The sequence below is a fragment of the Rattus norvegicus genome, chromosome 15 (genome assembly GCF_036323735.1).
Source record: "Rattus norvegicus strain BN/NHsdMcwi chromosome 15, GRCr8, whole genome shotgun sequence".
In the NCBI taxonomy this organism is placed as follows: domain Eukaryota; kingdom Metazoa; phylum Chordata; class Mammalia; order Rodentia; family Muridae; genus Rattus; species Rattus norvegicus.
In genome coordinates, this window is record NC_086033.1 from 65,302,574 (window position 1) to 65,318,708 (window position 16,135).

The 16,135-nt window shown below is 38.8% G+C and overlaps 1 long non-coding RNA gene across 6 annotated transcripts in view; it reads left to right on the forward strand.

Annotated features, from left to right (window-relative positions):
• The first annotated feature begins 910 nt into the window (after positions 1 to 910).
• LOC120097052 (uncharacterized) overlaps positions 911 to 16,135 on the forward strand; it is a 66,738-nt gene continuing 51,513 nt past the window's right edge. For 3 of the 6 annotated variants that reach the window (XR_010057976.1, XR_010057979.1, XR_010057974.1), the window contains exon 1: positions 953 to 1,084. This is a non-coding gene — a long non-coding RNA (uncharacterized LOC120097052). Of the gene's footprint in view, positions 1,085 to 15,239; positions 15,815 to 16,135 lie in introns of those variants that run through there. The other 3 variants (XR_010057978.1, XR_010057975.1, XR_010057977.1) reach the window with 3 other exon arrangements.

Below are 16,135 nucleotides of genomic sequence, written 5' to 3' on the forward strand. Positions count from 1 at the left end.
GAATTTAATTTAGTCCTCTTCAGGTCTGCATGTATACCTGAAACCGTGGCAGATGGGTGAGTCCACAGCCTACCTGTCTCCCAGGAACACAATAACACAGCCACACAGGAAGCTTAATCTAACCAGGGACACAGTAGGCCTGACCTAACTAGAAACAGCACTTCATGCATCCCAGAAGACATGCTCTAAACCAGGTCACACAGCTCTACCAGCTTCCAAGGAGGCTTGCTTCAGTCTGTGACACTCAAGCCAGTTATCACCAGAAATAACCAGATGTGTCCTCACAATATTTGTTTCAAAAACTTAGGACCATCTGAACTCTCCCTTACCTCATCTATAAGACTGATATTTGGATTCTCCTCATAGGCTCTGCTTTTATTGTATTTGGCTGTATTTAAATTCCAGATGTGAGGTGGAGTTTATCAATATGAGTACGTTTAAAAGGACAAGTACATTTTACAAGAAGTTTCTACATATTTTTTTATGATTTTTCGATGGGGAAAGAGTTTAATTCAATTAGTGTTCACTTGTGAAATGTATCAAAACCTAGTACAACAGGAAAATCAAGACACCATTGGCCTAAGAGCCCAGTATATAGATCTTAACACCCACCAAAATGACAAGAACCTACTCCATCAAAGTACATGGTACTGAGAAATTTCTTGAACGTACTGCCCTTGCTCTTTGATTTTGTAGTTCTGTTTCTGGCTGCCTACTCTTGGTAACTAAAGTATGTCAACCCAGGGTTTGGTTTGTGTGCTTAAAAGCTCAACCTTAGAAAGATCTGGAACTTCACTCCGGGCCAGAGCATGCATGTAGTCACACCTGGCTAATAAGGACTTTCTATTGGCTGAACCCTATGTCTAAGAGGTATTCTTTGTTATCTCATAATCACAAATGTTTCCTCATCAGAACATCTCTCACCAAAGAGTAAGAAAAAGAGGCGAGTTTCTCATGCTTTACAGGAGTAGAACTAGCTGGTATTTTGTCTTCATGTCTGCTTTTCCTCACCATTAACTCTGAAACATCTACACCATCTCTGCTAATTATTGCCTTTCGATTGCTCTATGATGTAACTTTGCAGGTGGGTGCCAATAATTGTTCTTTTAATGTTGACCAATGAATATTTTAAGTGTTTTTCTATAGGAAGTTAAATGAAGCAATTCTAATAGTTTTATTTTTGTTGAAGATATAAGTATGAATTATCATAGCTTAAAAATGGAACGCAGCAGTATTCTATTAGAGAAGGTAAACCAAAAAATATTTATAAGTAGCAACAACTTACTTTTCCTTGAGGCGCCAATGACCGTCATGGTAGATGGTTCATCTTGTTGCCTTCAATGTTTTTTAATCCTTCAATTTTATTTGGATTGTAATTACTGTGGGGTAATCCATTTGGTAACATTTTGTTGTAAAAAATTTTTTTTATTAACTTGCGTATTTCTTATATACATTTCGAGTGTTATTCCCTTTCCCGGTATCCGCGCAAACATCCCCCTCCCCCCTCCCCTTCCTTATGGGTTTTCCCCTCCTCACCCTCCCCCCATTGCCGCCCTCCCCCCAACAGTCTAGATCACTGGGGGTTCAGTCTTAGCAGGACCCAGGGCTTCCCCTTCCACTGGTGCTCTTACTAGGATATGCATTGCTACCTATGAGGTCAGAGTCCAGGGTCAGTCCATGTATAGTCTTTAGGTAGTGGCTTAGTCCCTGGAAGCTCTGGCTGCTTGGCATTGTTGTACATATGAGGTCTCGAGTCCCTTCAAGCTCTTCCAGTTCTTTCTCTGATTCCTTCAACGGGGGTCCTATTCTCAGTTCAGTGGTTTGCTGCTGGCATTCGCCTCTGTATTTGCTGTATTCTGGCTGTGTCTCTCAGGAGCGATCTACATTCGGTTCCTGTCGGTCTGCACTTCTTTGCTTCATCCATCTTGTCTAATTGGGTGGCTGTATATGAATGGGCCACATGTGGGGCAGGCTCTGAATGGGTGTTCCTTCAGTCTCTGTTTTAATCTTTGCCTCTCTCTTCCCTGTCAAGGGTATTCTTGATCCCCTTTTAAAGAAGGAGTGAAGCATTCACATTTTGATCATACGTCTTGAGTTTCATTTGTTCTAGGCATCTAGGGTAATTCAAGCATTTGGGCTAATAGCCACTTATCAATGAGTGAATACCATGTATGTCTTTCTGTGATTGGGTTAGCTCACACAGAATGATGTTTTCCAGTTCCAACCATTTGCCTACGAATTTCATAAACTCGTTGTTTTTGATAGCTGAGTAATATTCCATTGTGTAGATGTACCACATTTTCTGTATCCATTCCTCTGTTGAAGGGCATCTGGGTTCTTTCCAGCTTTTGGCTGTTATAAATAAGGCTGCGATGAACATAGTGGAGCACGTGTCTTTTTTATATGTTGGGGCATCTTTTGGGTATATGCCCAAGAGAGGTATAGCTGGATCCTCAGGCAGTTCAATGTCCAATTTTCTGAGGAACCTCCAGACTGATTTCCAGAATGGTTGTACCAATCTGCAATCTCACCAACAATGGAGGAGTGTTCCTCTCTCTCCGCATCCTCGCCAGCATTTGCTGTCACCTGAGTTTTTGATCTTAGCCATTGTCACTGGTGTGAAGTGAAATCTCAGGGTTGTTTTGATTTGCATTTCCCTTATGACTAAAGATGTTGAACATTTCTTTAGGTGTTTCTTAGCCATTCGGCATTCCTCAGCTGTGATTTGTTTGTTTAGCTCTGAACCCCATTTTTTAATAGGGTTATTTGTCTCCCTGCGGTCTATCTTCATGAGTTCTTTGTATATTTTGGATATAAGGCCTCTATCTGTTGTAGGATTGGTGAAGATCTTTTCCCAATCGGTTGGTTGCCATTTTGTCCTAACCACAGTGTCCTTTGCCTTACAGAAGCTTTGCAGTTTTATGAGATCCCATTTGTCGATTCTTGATCTTAGAGCATAAGCCATTGGTGTTTTCTTCAGGAAATTTTTTCCAGTGCCCATGTGGTCCAGAGGCTTTCCTAGTTTTTCTTCTATTAGTTTGAGTGTGTCTGGTTTGATGTGGAGGTCCTTGATCCACTTGGACTTAAGATGTGTACAGGGTGATGAGCATGGATCGATCTGCATTCTTCTACATGTTGACCTCCAGTTGAACCAGCACCATTTGCTGAAAATGCTATCTTTTTTGCATTAGATGGTTTTGGCTCCTTTGTCAAAAATCAAGTGACCATAGGTGTGTGGGTTCATGTCTGGGTCTTCATTTCTATTCCATTAGTCGGTCTTCCTGTCTCTGTACCAAAACCATGCAGTTTTTATCACTATTGCTCTGTAATACTGCTTGAATTCAGGGATAGTGATTCCCCCTGAAGTCCTTTTATTGTTGAGGATAGTTTTAGTTATCCTGGGTTTTTTGTTATTCCAGATGAATTTACAAATTGTTCTGTCTAACTCTTTGAAGAATTGGACTGGTATTTTGATGGGGATTGCATTGAATCTGTAGATGGCTTTTGGTAAAATGGCCATTTTAACTATATTAATCCTGCCAATCCATGAGCATGGGAGATCTTTCCATCTTCTGAGGTCTTCTTCAATTTCTTTCCCCAGTGTCTTGAAGTTCTTATTGTACAAATCTTTTACTTGCTTGGTTAAAGTCACACCACGTACTTTATATTATTTGGGTCTATTATGAAGGGTGTCGTTTCCCTAATTTCTTTCTCGGCTTGTTTCTCTTTTGTGTAGTGGAAGGCTACTGATTTATTTGAGTTACTTTTATACCCAGGCACTTTGTTGAAGTTGTTTATCAGCTTTAGTAGTTCTCTGGTGGAACTTTTGGGATCACTTAAATATACTACCATATCATCTGCAAATAGTGATATTTTGACTTCTTCTTTTCTGATCTGTATCCCCTTGACCTCCTTTTGTTGTCTGATTGCTCTGGATAGAACTTCAAGGACTATATTGAATAAGTAGGGAGAGAGTGGGCAGCCTTGTCTAGTCCCTGATTTTAGTGGGATTGATTCAAGTTTCTCTCCATTTAGTTTAATGTTAGCAACTTCTTTCCTGTATATGGCTTTCACTATGTTTAGGTATGGGCCTTGAATTCCTATTCTTTCCAGGACTTTTATCATGAAGGGGTGTTGAATTTTATCAAATGCTTCCTCAGCATCTAATTAAATGATCATGTGGTTTTGTTCTTTCAGTTTGTTTATATAATGGATCACGTTGATGGTTTTCTGTATATTAAACCATCCCTGCATGCCTGGGATGAAGCCTACTTGATCATGGTGGATGATTATTTTGATGTGCTCTTGAATTCGGTTTGCCAGAATTTTGTTGAGTATTTTTGCGTCGATCTTCATAAGGGAAATTGGTCTGAAGTTCTCTTTCTTTGTTGTGTCTTTGTGTGGTTTAGGTATAAGAGTAATTGTGGCTTCATAGAAGGAATTCTGTAGTGCTCCATCTGTTTAAATTTTGTGGAATAGTTTGGATAATATTGGTATGAGGCCTTCTATGAAGGTCTGATAGAATTCTGCACTAAACCCGTCTGGACCTGGGCTCTTTTTGGTTGGGAGACCTTTAATGACTGCTTCTATTTCCTTACGAGTTATGGGGTTGTTTAACTGGTTTATCTGTTCCTGATTTAACTTCGGTACCTTGTATCTGTCTAGGAAATTGTCCATTTCCTTAAGATTTTCAAGTTTTGTTGTATATAGGCTTTTATAGTAAGATCTGTTGATTTTTTGAATTTCCTCTGAATCTGTAGTTATGTCTCCCTTTTCCTTTCTGATTTTGTTAATTTGGCCACACTCTTTGTGTCCTCTCATTAGTCTGTCTAAGGGTTTATCTATCTTGTTGATTTTCTCAAAGAACTAACTTTAGGTTCTGTTGATTCTTTCTTTGGTCCTTTTTGTTTCTACTTGGTTGATTTCAGCACTGAGTTTGATTATTTCCTGCCTTCTACTCCTCCTGGGTGTATTTGATTCTTTTTGTTCTAGAGCTTTTAGGTGTGCTGTCAAGCTGCTGACATATGCTCTTTCCTATTTCTTTCTGCAGGCACTCAGCGCTATAAATTTTACTCTTACCACAGCTTTCATTGTGTCCCATAAGTTTGGGTATGTTGTACCTTCATTTACATTAAATTCTAAAAAGTTTTTAATTTCTTCCTTTATTTCTTCCTTGACCAGGTTATCATTGAGTAGAGCATTGTTCAATTTCCACCTATATGTGGGCATTCTTCCCTTATTGTTATTGAAGACCAGTTTTAGGCCGTGGTGGTCCGATAGCACGCATGGGATTATTTCTATATTTCTGTACCTGTTGAGGCCCGTTTTTGACCAATTATATGGTCAATTTTGGAGTAAGTACCATGAGGAGGTGAGAAGAAGATATATCCTTTTGCTTTAGGATAGAATGTTCTATAAATATCTGGTAAGTCCATTTGGCTCATGACTTCTCTTAGTCTGTCTACGTCTCTGTTTAATTTCTGTTTCCATGATCTGCCCATTGATGAGAGTGGGGTGTTGAAATCTCCTACTATTATTGTGTGAGGTGCAATGTGTGTTTTGAGCTTTAGTAAGGTTTCTTTTACGTATGTAGGTGCCCTTGTATTTGGGGCATAGATATTTAGGACTGAGAGTTCATCTTGGTGGATTTTTCCTTTGATGAATATGAAGTGTCCTTCCTTATCTTTTTTGATGACTTTTAGTTGAAAATTGATTTTATTTGATATTAGAATGGCTACTCCAGCTTGCTTCTTCTGACCATTTGCTTGGAAAGTTGTTTTCCAGCCTTTCACTCTGAGGTAGTGTCTTTCTTTGTCTCTGAGGTGTGTTTCCTGTAGGCAACAGAATGCAGGGTCCTCGTACGTATCCAGTTTGTTAATCTATGTCTTTTTATTGAGGAGTTGAGGCCATTGATGTTGAGAGATATTAAGGAATAGTGATTATTGTTTACTGTTATATTCATATTTGTGTGCTTTTCTTCTCTTTGTTTTCTTACCAAGACGATTAGTTTCTTTCTTCTTCTAGGGTGTAGCTTGCCTCCTTATGTTGGGCTTTACCATTTATTATCCTTTGTAGTGCTGGATTTGTAGAAAGATATTGTGTAAATTTGGTTTTGTCATGAAATATCTTGGTTTCTCCATCTATGTTAATTGAGAGTTTTGCTGGATACAGTAACCTGGGCTGGCATTTGTGTTCTCTTAGGGTCTGTATGACATCAGTCCAGGATCTTCTGGCCTTCATAGTTTCTGGCGAGAAGTCTGGTGTGATTCTGATAGGTCTGCCTTTATATGTTACTTGACCTTTTTCCCTTACTGCTTTTAATATTCTTTTTTTATTTTGTGCGTTTGGTGTTTTTACTATTTTGTGACGGGAGGTGTTTCTTTTCTGGTCCAATCTGTTTGGAGTTCTGTAGGCTTCTTGTATGCCTATGGGTATCTCTTTTTTTTTTAAGTTAGGGAAGTTTTCTTCTATGATTTTTTGAAGATATTTACTGGTCCTTTGAGCTGGGAGTCTTCACTCTCTTCTATACCTATTATCCTTAGGTTTGATCTTCTCATTGAGTCTTGGATTTCCTGTATGTTTTGGACCAGTAGCTTTTTCTGCTTTACATTATCTTTGATAGTTGAGTCAATGATTTCTATGGAATCTTCTGCTCCTGAGATTCTCTCTTCCATCTCTTGTATTCTGTTGGTGAAGCTTGTATCTACAGCTCCTTGTCTCTTCTTTTGGTTTTCTATATCCAAGGTTGTTTCCATGTGTTCTTTCTTGATTGCTTCTATTTCCATTTTTAATTCCTTCAACTGTTTGTTTGTGTTTTCCTGGAATTCTTTCAGGGATTTTTGTGTCTCCTCTCTATGGGCTTCTACTTGTTTATTTATGTTTTCCTGAATTCTTTCAGGAATTTTTGCGAGTCCTCTCTGTAGGCTTCTACTTGTTGATTAGTTTTCCTGTGTTTCTCTAAGCGAGTTCTTCATGTTTTTCTTGAAGTCCTCCAGCTCCATGATCAAATATGATTTTGAAACTAGATCTTGCTTTTCTGGTGTGTTTGGATATTCCATGTTTCTTTTGATGGGAGAATTGGGCTCCGATGGTGCCATGTAGTCTTGGTTTCTGTTTCTTGGGTTCCTGCGCTTGCCTCTCGCCATCAGATTATCTCTACTGTTACTTTGTTCTGCTATTTCTGACAGTGGCTAGACTGTCCTATAAGCCTGTGTGTCAGGAGTGCTGTAGACCTGATTTCCTGTTTTCTTTCAGCCTGTTATGGGGACAGAGTGTTCTGTTTTCGGGCGTGTAGTTTTTCTTCTCTACAGGTCTTCAGCTGTTCCTGTGGGCCTGTGTCTTGAGTTCACCAGGCAGGTCACTTGCAGCAGAAATGTTGGTCTTACCTGTGGTCCCGAGGCTCAAGTTTGCTCGCGGGGTGCTGCCCACGAGCTCTCTGTGGTGGCAGCAACCAGGAAGATCTGTGCCGCCATTTCCGGGAGCTTCAGTGCACCAGGGTTCCAGATGGCGTTTGGTGTTTTCCTCTGGAATCAGTAATGTGTGCAGAGTGCAGTCTCTTCTGGTTTCCCAGGCGTGTCTGCCTCTCTGAATGTTTAGCTCTCCCTCCCATGGGATTTGGTTGCAGAGAACTGTTTATCTGGTCTGTTCCTTCAGGTTCCGGTGGTGTCTCAGTTGCAGGGGTCCTGCCGCTCCTGGGCTCTCCCCCATGGGAAACCAGAGGCCTTATACAGTTTCCTCTTGGGCCAGGGATGTGGGCAGGGGTGGGCAGTGTTGGTGGTCTCTTCTGCTCTGCAGCCTCAGGAGTGCCCACCTGACCAGGCGGTGAGGTCTCTCTCCCATAGGGTCTGGGAGCAGAGAGCTGCTGCTGGCCGGGATCCGTGGGTGTGGGACTCCAGGTAAACACAGGAAGTGCCCTGTCCTAGAGGCATTCTGCCTCTGTGTCCTTTGTATAATTTTTAATAGTTTTATATCTTAATAGCAATCTGATATGGATGTCTCCTGAGAGGCTATACCAGAGCTTTACTGATACAGATTTGAATTCTTGCAGCTAACTTTAGGACTGACTACAGGGACTGACCCTAATAGAGGAGTTAGCAAAAGGACTGAACGGGATGAAGTGGTTTGCAACCTCATAGGAAAATCAACAATGTTAACCAATCAAGAGCTCAAGAGCTCCCAAGGACTAAACCACTGACCAAAGAGTAAACATGGAGGGACCCATGGCTCCAGCCACATATGCAGAGGATAATATTGCCTGGCATCAATAGAAGGAGAAGCCGTTGGGCCTGTGATGGCTAGTTTCCCCAGTGTAGAGGAATGCAAGTATGTTAATGTTGGAGTAGGAAGGGAGCATCCTCACAGAAGCAAGGGGAAGGAGGATCGGTGAGTGGGGAATCAGGAAAAGGGATAACATTTGAAATGTAAATACATAAAATATTCAATAAAATGTTTATATTTAAGCAATAATACTATTTACGAACTTTTTATATGGTTTCCCACCAACCCACCCCACATATACTAATATAGACAACTCCTGTGGATTCCTTTTAGGTAGTTAATACAAAGTAAACCATTCTTTATTCATATTTTATCAAAATATACCATGCATTTTTGGCCTGTGCTAACTTGATACACATTTCCCCCCAAAATCAATATGTTTACAGTATTTATACAATATTTTGGAAGATTTCCATAGACTCTACCAAATTTTCAAAATTATAAGCAAATTAATATAATATATTCTTATAAACTAAAGGGATATATACTTACATGTATGTTAATTAGTACCTTATAATCTGTTCATGTATTTACCCTGCCCTGATAAATTTTGGTTATCAGTGTAACTGTACTGAAAGATGCCCGTGAAAAAATATAGCACACTGCAGAGATGTGTCAATGAAAGTGTTCTCTAAGGTTATTGGCAAGTGTCTGGTGAAGGAATAAAGACAGGCCAGAATAGAGCAGTACTGCCAATAAACTGTCAAAAAACAAAAATGCAAAAACAAACAGCAAAACAGGAATGCAGCAAAGTTGCACCTGCCAGTTAATGTAATTGTCCCCTCTGCATCTGCTCCAGGACTTCAGCCTTCAAAAACCTTCCAGGTCTGCAATCTCAGACAATTACATGTTGTTTCTTCCTAGTATCTTATGCTTCTAGATCCAGAGACTGAGAAAGTACAGGTTTCCTTTCACTCTCCAGCCTCCATGGTGGAGCAACCTGACCCGTCATCATTTAACTAATCTAATAGCTCACAATTAATACTCAATTGGATACTTTTATTCTCCCTGAAAACCCAGTTGTACTCAGAAGCTCAGATTCTTTCCTTTCTCCTTTTGTATTTATTTTTCTTCTTCTGCCGTTCCACAGAGGATGCTCTGTTGTACACAAATAATTATGCCTTCACAGTTGCAGGAGTTTGACAGAGTCTTTTTTCTTTAAGACCTTGTTTGCTTTAAAAGATGCTTCTCAAATTTATTTTGGACTCTCTCCAGTGGAATGTGCTTGTTTAACTAGTTATGATCGAGCTGATGATGCTACCTATCCATCTTAGAAGAAAACTTGATTAGCTTGGGAAGTCAACTACTCACAGGTTTCAGGAGGTCTAAGACACTTAGCAGCTGCAGGAAGCCCCTCCTTTCCTGAGCATTGAAGCATAATGGACTACTGAGAACACATGCTGAAAGAGACTTGGGCAAGAAAAGTTGCCTGCACATTGTGCTAGAGCTCTGTCAGCCATCCCCAAAACTGTGGTGAACTTCTAGTATGGTGTCTGTGCATCTTTAAGTGAACCCTCACTCATACTAATATATGTGATTCAAATAAAATGCATCAGCTTGCCAATTCAGACATTGGTGGTTGTCAACTTGACTATATCTGGAATGAACTACAATCCAGAATTGGAAGGTTCAACTGTGATCCTGATCTTGAGACTGGGCGATACAAGTTTCTGACCTGGATCTTTGCATAGAGATCTTGAGGCATAGTGGCTTTGGATTCCAGGATACTATGGCAAGAAGATCTCTGAGTTCAAGGTAAGGTTGGGACAAAAACAAGTCCCAGATCCAGGAGTAGTGGTACATACCTCTAATCTGGGCCACACCTTTTGCTGGAGACCTACATAAAGATATTGGAAGAGGGAAGGTTCACTCTTCTTCGCCTGTTTGCATTAACTTGCCAGCATATCCGTGGGAATCTACTAGCCTTGTGGGACTGAGCAACTACTAGATACTTGGACTGTCAAGTCAGAGTTGACAATTACTTTAAGTCATCATAACAGATTCCCTTTCTATATGGAGACTATAAATTCTGTGGCTCTAGCGAACCCTAACTAATACAGTGGTGTTACTTTGGTCTTTCATTTATTCCCTACTGGTGATTAAACATTTGTTCATACTTTCATCAAGCAGTTGTTGGGCCATCATAAGCTGAAAATATACAAAGAAATTGCATACTAATTTTAGAAAATTTGAAAACCCAAGTTGATCAATTAATATAAAGAACAGTAGTATTATGAGAAATTTCTCTAAGAAATTACTAGGGAATCACTGAGTATAGAAAGCTAAACAGAGTGTACAGTGATTGGCCTGATGAATGAAAATTATGAAATGAGTGTAGAACTTATTTTTTTTAAACATCTAGTCCATGCAAACCACCATGTGATTCTTTAAAAAAATAATTCCACAATGTGAATGGGGTCATTGAAAAGTGATAGGTGGACTTGGGCATATTAAAAGTACAATAGCACCATAGTCTTCAAATTGTTGAAATCTTCACTGTCATACAGATAATGAGCATGTGTCAATGTCACTTTTAACACATTAATGAGAGAACCAGAAGAGTGTAAGGCTTGTTAAAACTGTGTGGAGCTAGTGGCTGTGTAATGTAGAAATAAATGCTGAAATAAGATTGCTAGTTTTTAAACCTATGAAGTTTCAGAGACTTTTAAACTACTCTTTGGCTAAAACTTACTTGACATAGTTATATGAATATAGACTACACACAACTCTTGGGTGAAATTTTAGAAGGCAGTAAATTACTTAGTGTAGATACAATAATCAGAGAGTAACTTTTGTCCTGCATTTCCCTCCAAGAGATCTAATAACAAGAAAATATGTAGAAAGTTAATTTTGCTAAAAATATAATATCATCAGGTTAAAGGGAAGACTTTTAACTTTTGTTCACAGTGTTCGAAGTAACTAATTATTATTATTTGTTTGGTTACTTATTTATCGAATATTTATGTATTTACATTTCAAATGTTATCCCCTATCCCAGTTCCCACTTCTCCATGCTCCTTCCTATGGCTCCTATAAGGATGCTCCCTATCCCACCCATCCTCACCCACCTCAACACCCTGGCATTCCCCTATAGTGGGGAAACAAGCCTACACAGGACCAAGGGTTTCTCCTGCTATTGATACCACATAGTGTCATCCTCTGATACATATATCTCTGGAGCGATGGTTCCCTCTATGTCTATTCTCTGGTTCTTGGTTTAGTCACTGGGAGCTCTGGGGGTAGGGAAAGTATGGCTGGTTGGTATTGTTGTTTTTCCTGTGGGGTTGCAAACCCCTTCAGTTCATTTAGTCCTTTCTCTAGCTCCTCCACTAGGGTCGCTGTTCTCAGTCCAATAGTTGCTTGTGAGCATCTGCCTCTATATTTGTCAGGCTCTGGCAGAGCCTCACAGGAGACATCCATACCAGGCTTCTGTCAGCAAATACCTCTTGGCTTCAGCAATAGTGACTGGGCTTGGTGGCTGCATATGGGAGGGATCCCCAGATGGGGCAGTCTCGGGGTGGCCTTTCTTTCAGTCTCTGCTCCAATCTTTGTCCCTTTATTTCCTCCCATGAGTATTTTGTCACGCTTTCTAAGAAGAACTGAAGCATCTACATTTTGGTCTTCCTTCTTCTTGAGCTTAAACTCAATTTCTACTTATAATCTGTACTTAAAACTGAAATTATCAAAAGCAAATATACAGAAGACACTATGAATGAATGGCAACTTATTTTATGTATTTGTTCTGCTTGATGGGCTCATTTATATAATTATAATAACTTGTAATTAATACAGTTGAAGCATGCATAAGTATGCAGTTTCAATAACAATAAAGCATAAGGTTTCAAAACTACCTTTTATCTCAGAATATTAAAAAATGAAATTTTATTTTACTATTTGTTTATTTTAGGTCATACACATCTGAGCCATCACAGACAAGGGCAAATATGGAATCTGTATGTCAAAAGACTTTGCATATAACTCTTTCAAAATCACATAAGACTTAACAGTACACTGTACCAAGGAGATTTAAACTTATTATTTCTAGAATGTATGTTTATTCCATAGGCCAATAATTGAACAGAAAACATAGATTTAAAATATGCAAATAATTATAACATCAATAAAATTTAGGATGAAGTGGAGGATATTAGTATATGTTGTTGATACCCAAAATACCTTACTTTTGATGATATGCAGTACTAAAATAGATACTGGAAATGATATGTACCTGGCCATATTTTGGCCTTTCCTTCTGCAATGATTTGTCTCTCAAGTAAGGGCAAAAATAGTAGAACTTTCCCTAAAAGTTTTATTTTTTCTAAACCATTTTGTATAAATTATAATCTCTACTCTAGAACTGAGCAATATTATTTATAAAGAAATGTTAAAGTATTATTATCCATGGCCACACTTTTTGACTTAGAATTATCTGTAAGAAGCTTCTTTGCCTTTCCACACTTTAAAACATGTCAGGAAATCCTATTCCTATGCTGACCCACCTATTTTGTAGAGTTATGAATGTCCTACAGAAAGACTAATGCCATTGTCATTACACTGCACACTCTGGTAAAATAGTTTTTCATGGTTGTCTGCTATTCATTAACCCATATCAAAAAGTGACACTTTTCCCTAAGATGATGAGCATGATCAGAAATTGAAATATTTAAAAATAGTAAATGAATTCTTCATGATCTGAGAAAAACTATCTTGTAGAAGAAAAACACGGAAACTCTATATACCTGTGTACATATGTTCGTATTTATATTCATACATATACGTATAGTATACATATACTTGTGTACTTGTATATATTCATGGATAAAATAGCTCCATGCTTCTTTGTGTGGGATACATATTCTTGAGTATGCACAATGTGTGCATGTACATGGATAACATCATTTTGGTCTTCTTCCTCTATTATTCTATGCTTTATTTTAGACAATTTTCATTAATCAAACTACAATTTACCAATTGGCTAATGAGTAGAATATTTCATGTGTCCCTGCCCCACAATTTTTGGGCTTATAAATATGCACTTCTATTGTTTGGCTTATTTAATGTGAATTCTAGAAATATAAAATCTGGTCATCATGTTAACTAAGGAAATCATATTATCTTGCAATAAATATTCTCAGAGGTTACCTACTGACTTCCACAAGCACCAGGCGTGCATAGAGTACACTTACATACATACAGACAAAGTACACACACACACACACACACACACAAACATACACCAATCTAATCTAATTACAACAAATAATGTTCTGAACCCAATTTTATTTGATGTGCTTTTTTGTGTATGGGATCTTATGGTGCACAGTTGCTGTCACAAAGTCATCTGTTATTGAGAATACAGTCTTTTAGTTCTTTCTCAAACTTTTGTATTCCTGTATGTCAATGTTCATGTTCACAACATACCAAGTATCTATTCTTCACAACAGAGTATAACCATGGAAACTCCTTTAAGTCATTTTATCAAGGAATTGTTTTTACTTTATTTTATTCACTACGAAACAAATTATAGTTATTTATTTTGCATGTATATGTTTGTGGGTAAACATATACAAGTGTACATCGAAATGTCGGAGGAAAACTTACATTAATTGATTCTGTCTTTCTACTGTAAGGTCCTGAGGACCTAGGGATCAAATTAGATCACCAGTCATTATTGCATACACCCTCGACTAGTAAGACATCACCACCATATCTGTTTTGTTTGATATTTTTTCACTTCCAAGCTCAAGATAAAAATGAAAGTAATGCATGGTAACTTGAAGTAGAAATAACTAAACAAAATAATTTAAACAGGGTAAGTATTTCTGGTTGGTATGATTAGGTTTTTCTCAGTATCTGATACTTGATATCAGAAGGATAGAAGTACAATTGTGTTTGTTTGTGTGTTTATATGTGTGTATGTGTGCGTTTATATATTATGTATATGTGAGACAGAGAGAGAGAGAGAGAGAGAGAGAGAGAGAGAGAGAGAGAGAGAGAGAGAGAGGAGGGGGGGATTGTGTGTACACTATTCACAGGAGGAGCCTAGAGGGCTATGGTGGCCATCCTTTACTGTTTTCCAATTTCTCATACTGAACTGGGAGGTAGGCTAGAGGCCTACCCACAAGCAAATTCCTTTGATACCTCCCAACACATGAAGTCATGTCCTGGTAATTTTGATGAAGACTGATGCAACCCTAATACATGTCTTCATGCTTGTAAATAAAGGCTGTTCCTCTTTAGTCATTTCATCCATCCCCAGAAGTAAAATTATATTAAAAATAATTATTATATTATTTTTTATTATTTTTGTGATTAAAACATAATAACATAATTTTCCCCCTCCTCCTCCTTTCAAACCCACCCATTGTTACCTCTTTTTCAAATGCATGGCTTACTGTTTTCATTAATTGTTGATTTACTTTGCCAGTAACTAAATTTAAATCTAATATATGTAGTGTTTTCTAAAATGTAAAATATAATGTACCAACATTTTTAATCATATGCTATAGAGTATCCAAAAGATAAGATTATCAATCAACTATTATATTCTGTGGATTGATGTTATGTGCAGGTGAGGGCAGGCACAAGATAAGGCAAGGCCTGTGATTGGGCAGTGAAAAAGTGAAGTGGGCACATAGTTTTGGAGAGAGGAGAAAGGAACCAAGATGGAGAAAGAGAAGGATGACCCAGATTCATGTGGCCTTAAATGGCCACAGGTAGCTATGAATATTTTATAAGGGAGTGTCGCGCGCCCAACGTCTTGCCAGCAGGAACGACGCGCAGACACCAGGATCCTTCTGCAGCAAAGCGTTTATTACATCTTGAAGAGGAGAGTGCCAGGGCCCAGAAAGGGGCTGGTTATAAAACCCTAGCACGTCCTTGGGGGGCGGGCGGCAATGGGGGGAGGGTTGGGAGGGGAACACCCATAAGGAAGGGGAGGGGGGAGGGGGATGTTTGTCCGGAAACCCGGAAAGGGAATAACACTTGAAATGTATATAAGAAATACTCAAGTTAATAAAAAAAAAACAGCAATAAAAACTTAACCTAATTAGCCTTTTTTACTACAACTTTCTATAACTACCTTTATTCTGTGTATAAAATATGACTGTTTCTTCTTTACTAACTTTACTGAATCTGTGATAAACTATCATTATTTAAAAATCATTTGTCTTTAGATAAAAAGAATATTAAACCTCTGATGTTCCAGAAAAAAAAAAAAAAAAACAAAAAAACAAAAAAACAAAAAAACCCTAGCACGGCGCGCCCACACCTGATTGGTCGCTTACCCATGATCTCATAGGCACGCCCCGGGGTGGGCAAAGACTTGGCGTGAACACACTCTTGCACATGCGCACACAGCTAGTTTCCTGAAAGGAAGTTGGGCTGGCGCGGCGGAAGCCAGCGCCATCTTGTGATGGCGAATGTTATTGCGGCTTTCCACAAGGGAGGATTATTACAGGACAATTTGTCTCATCAAGGTGGGCAGTTTATATCAATATCAATTGGCTCTGAGTTTATTGTGTCAACGTTTTGTGAGGTGAGAATTTACTGTTATAAGTCTAATTGATAAAGTAGAAGCCTCTACAGGTTTGATTTTACCAGGTTGCTGGGAATGTGAGCACAGTTCACAGCAAGAGAGCTTTGAGATAGGTGTTCTCTGTATAGGACTGGCATGATAGCTACTCACCATGGGAACTATATGGATGGCTACTCATGGGGTTAGCCATGGAGGGAGAGAGATGGCAGGGGGCAGAGAGTAGCAAGAGGTAGCTCGGGATGGAAATTGGGAACTTAGAAAGTCTGGTGGAGAAGTTTTGAGAGCTCTGGGCCATTTTGACAAGTGGCTGACTGAGATGAA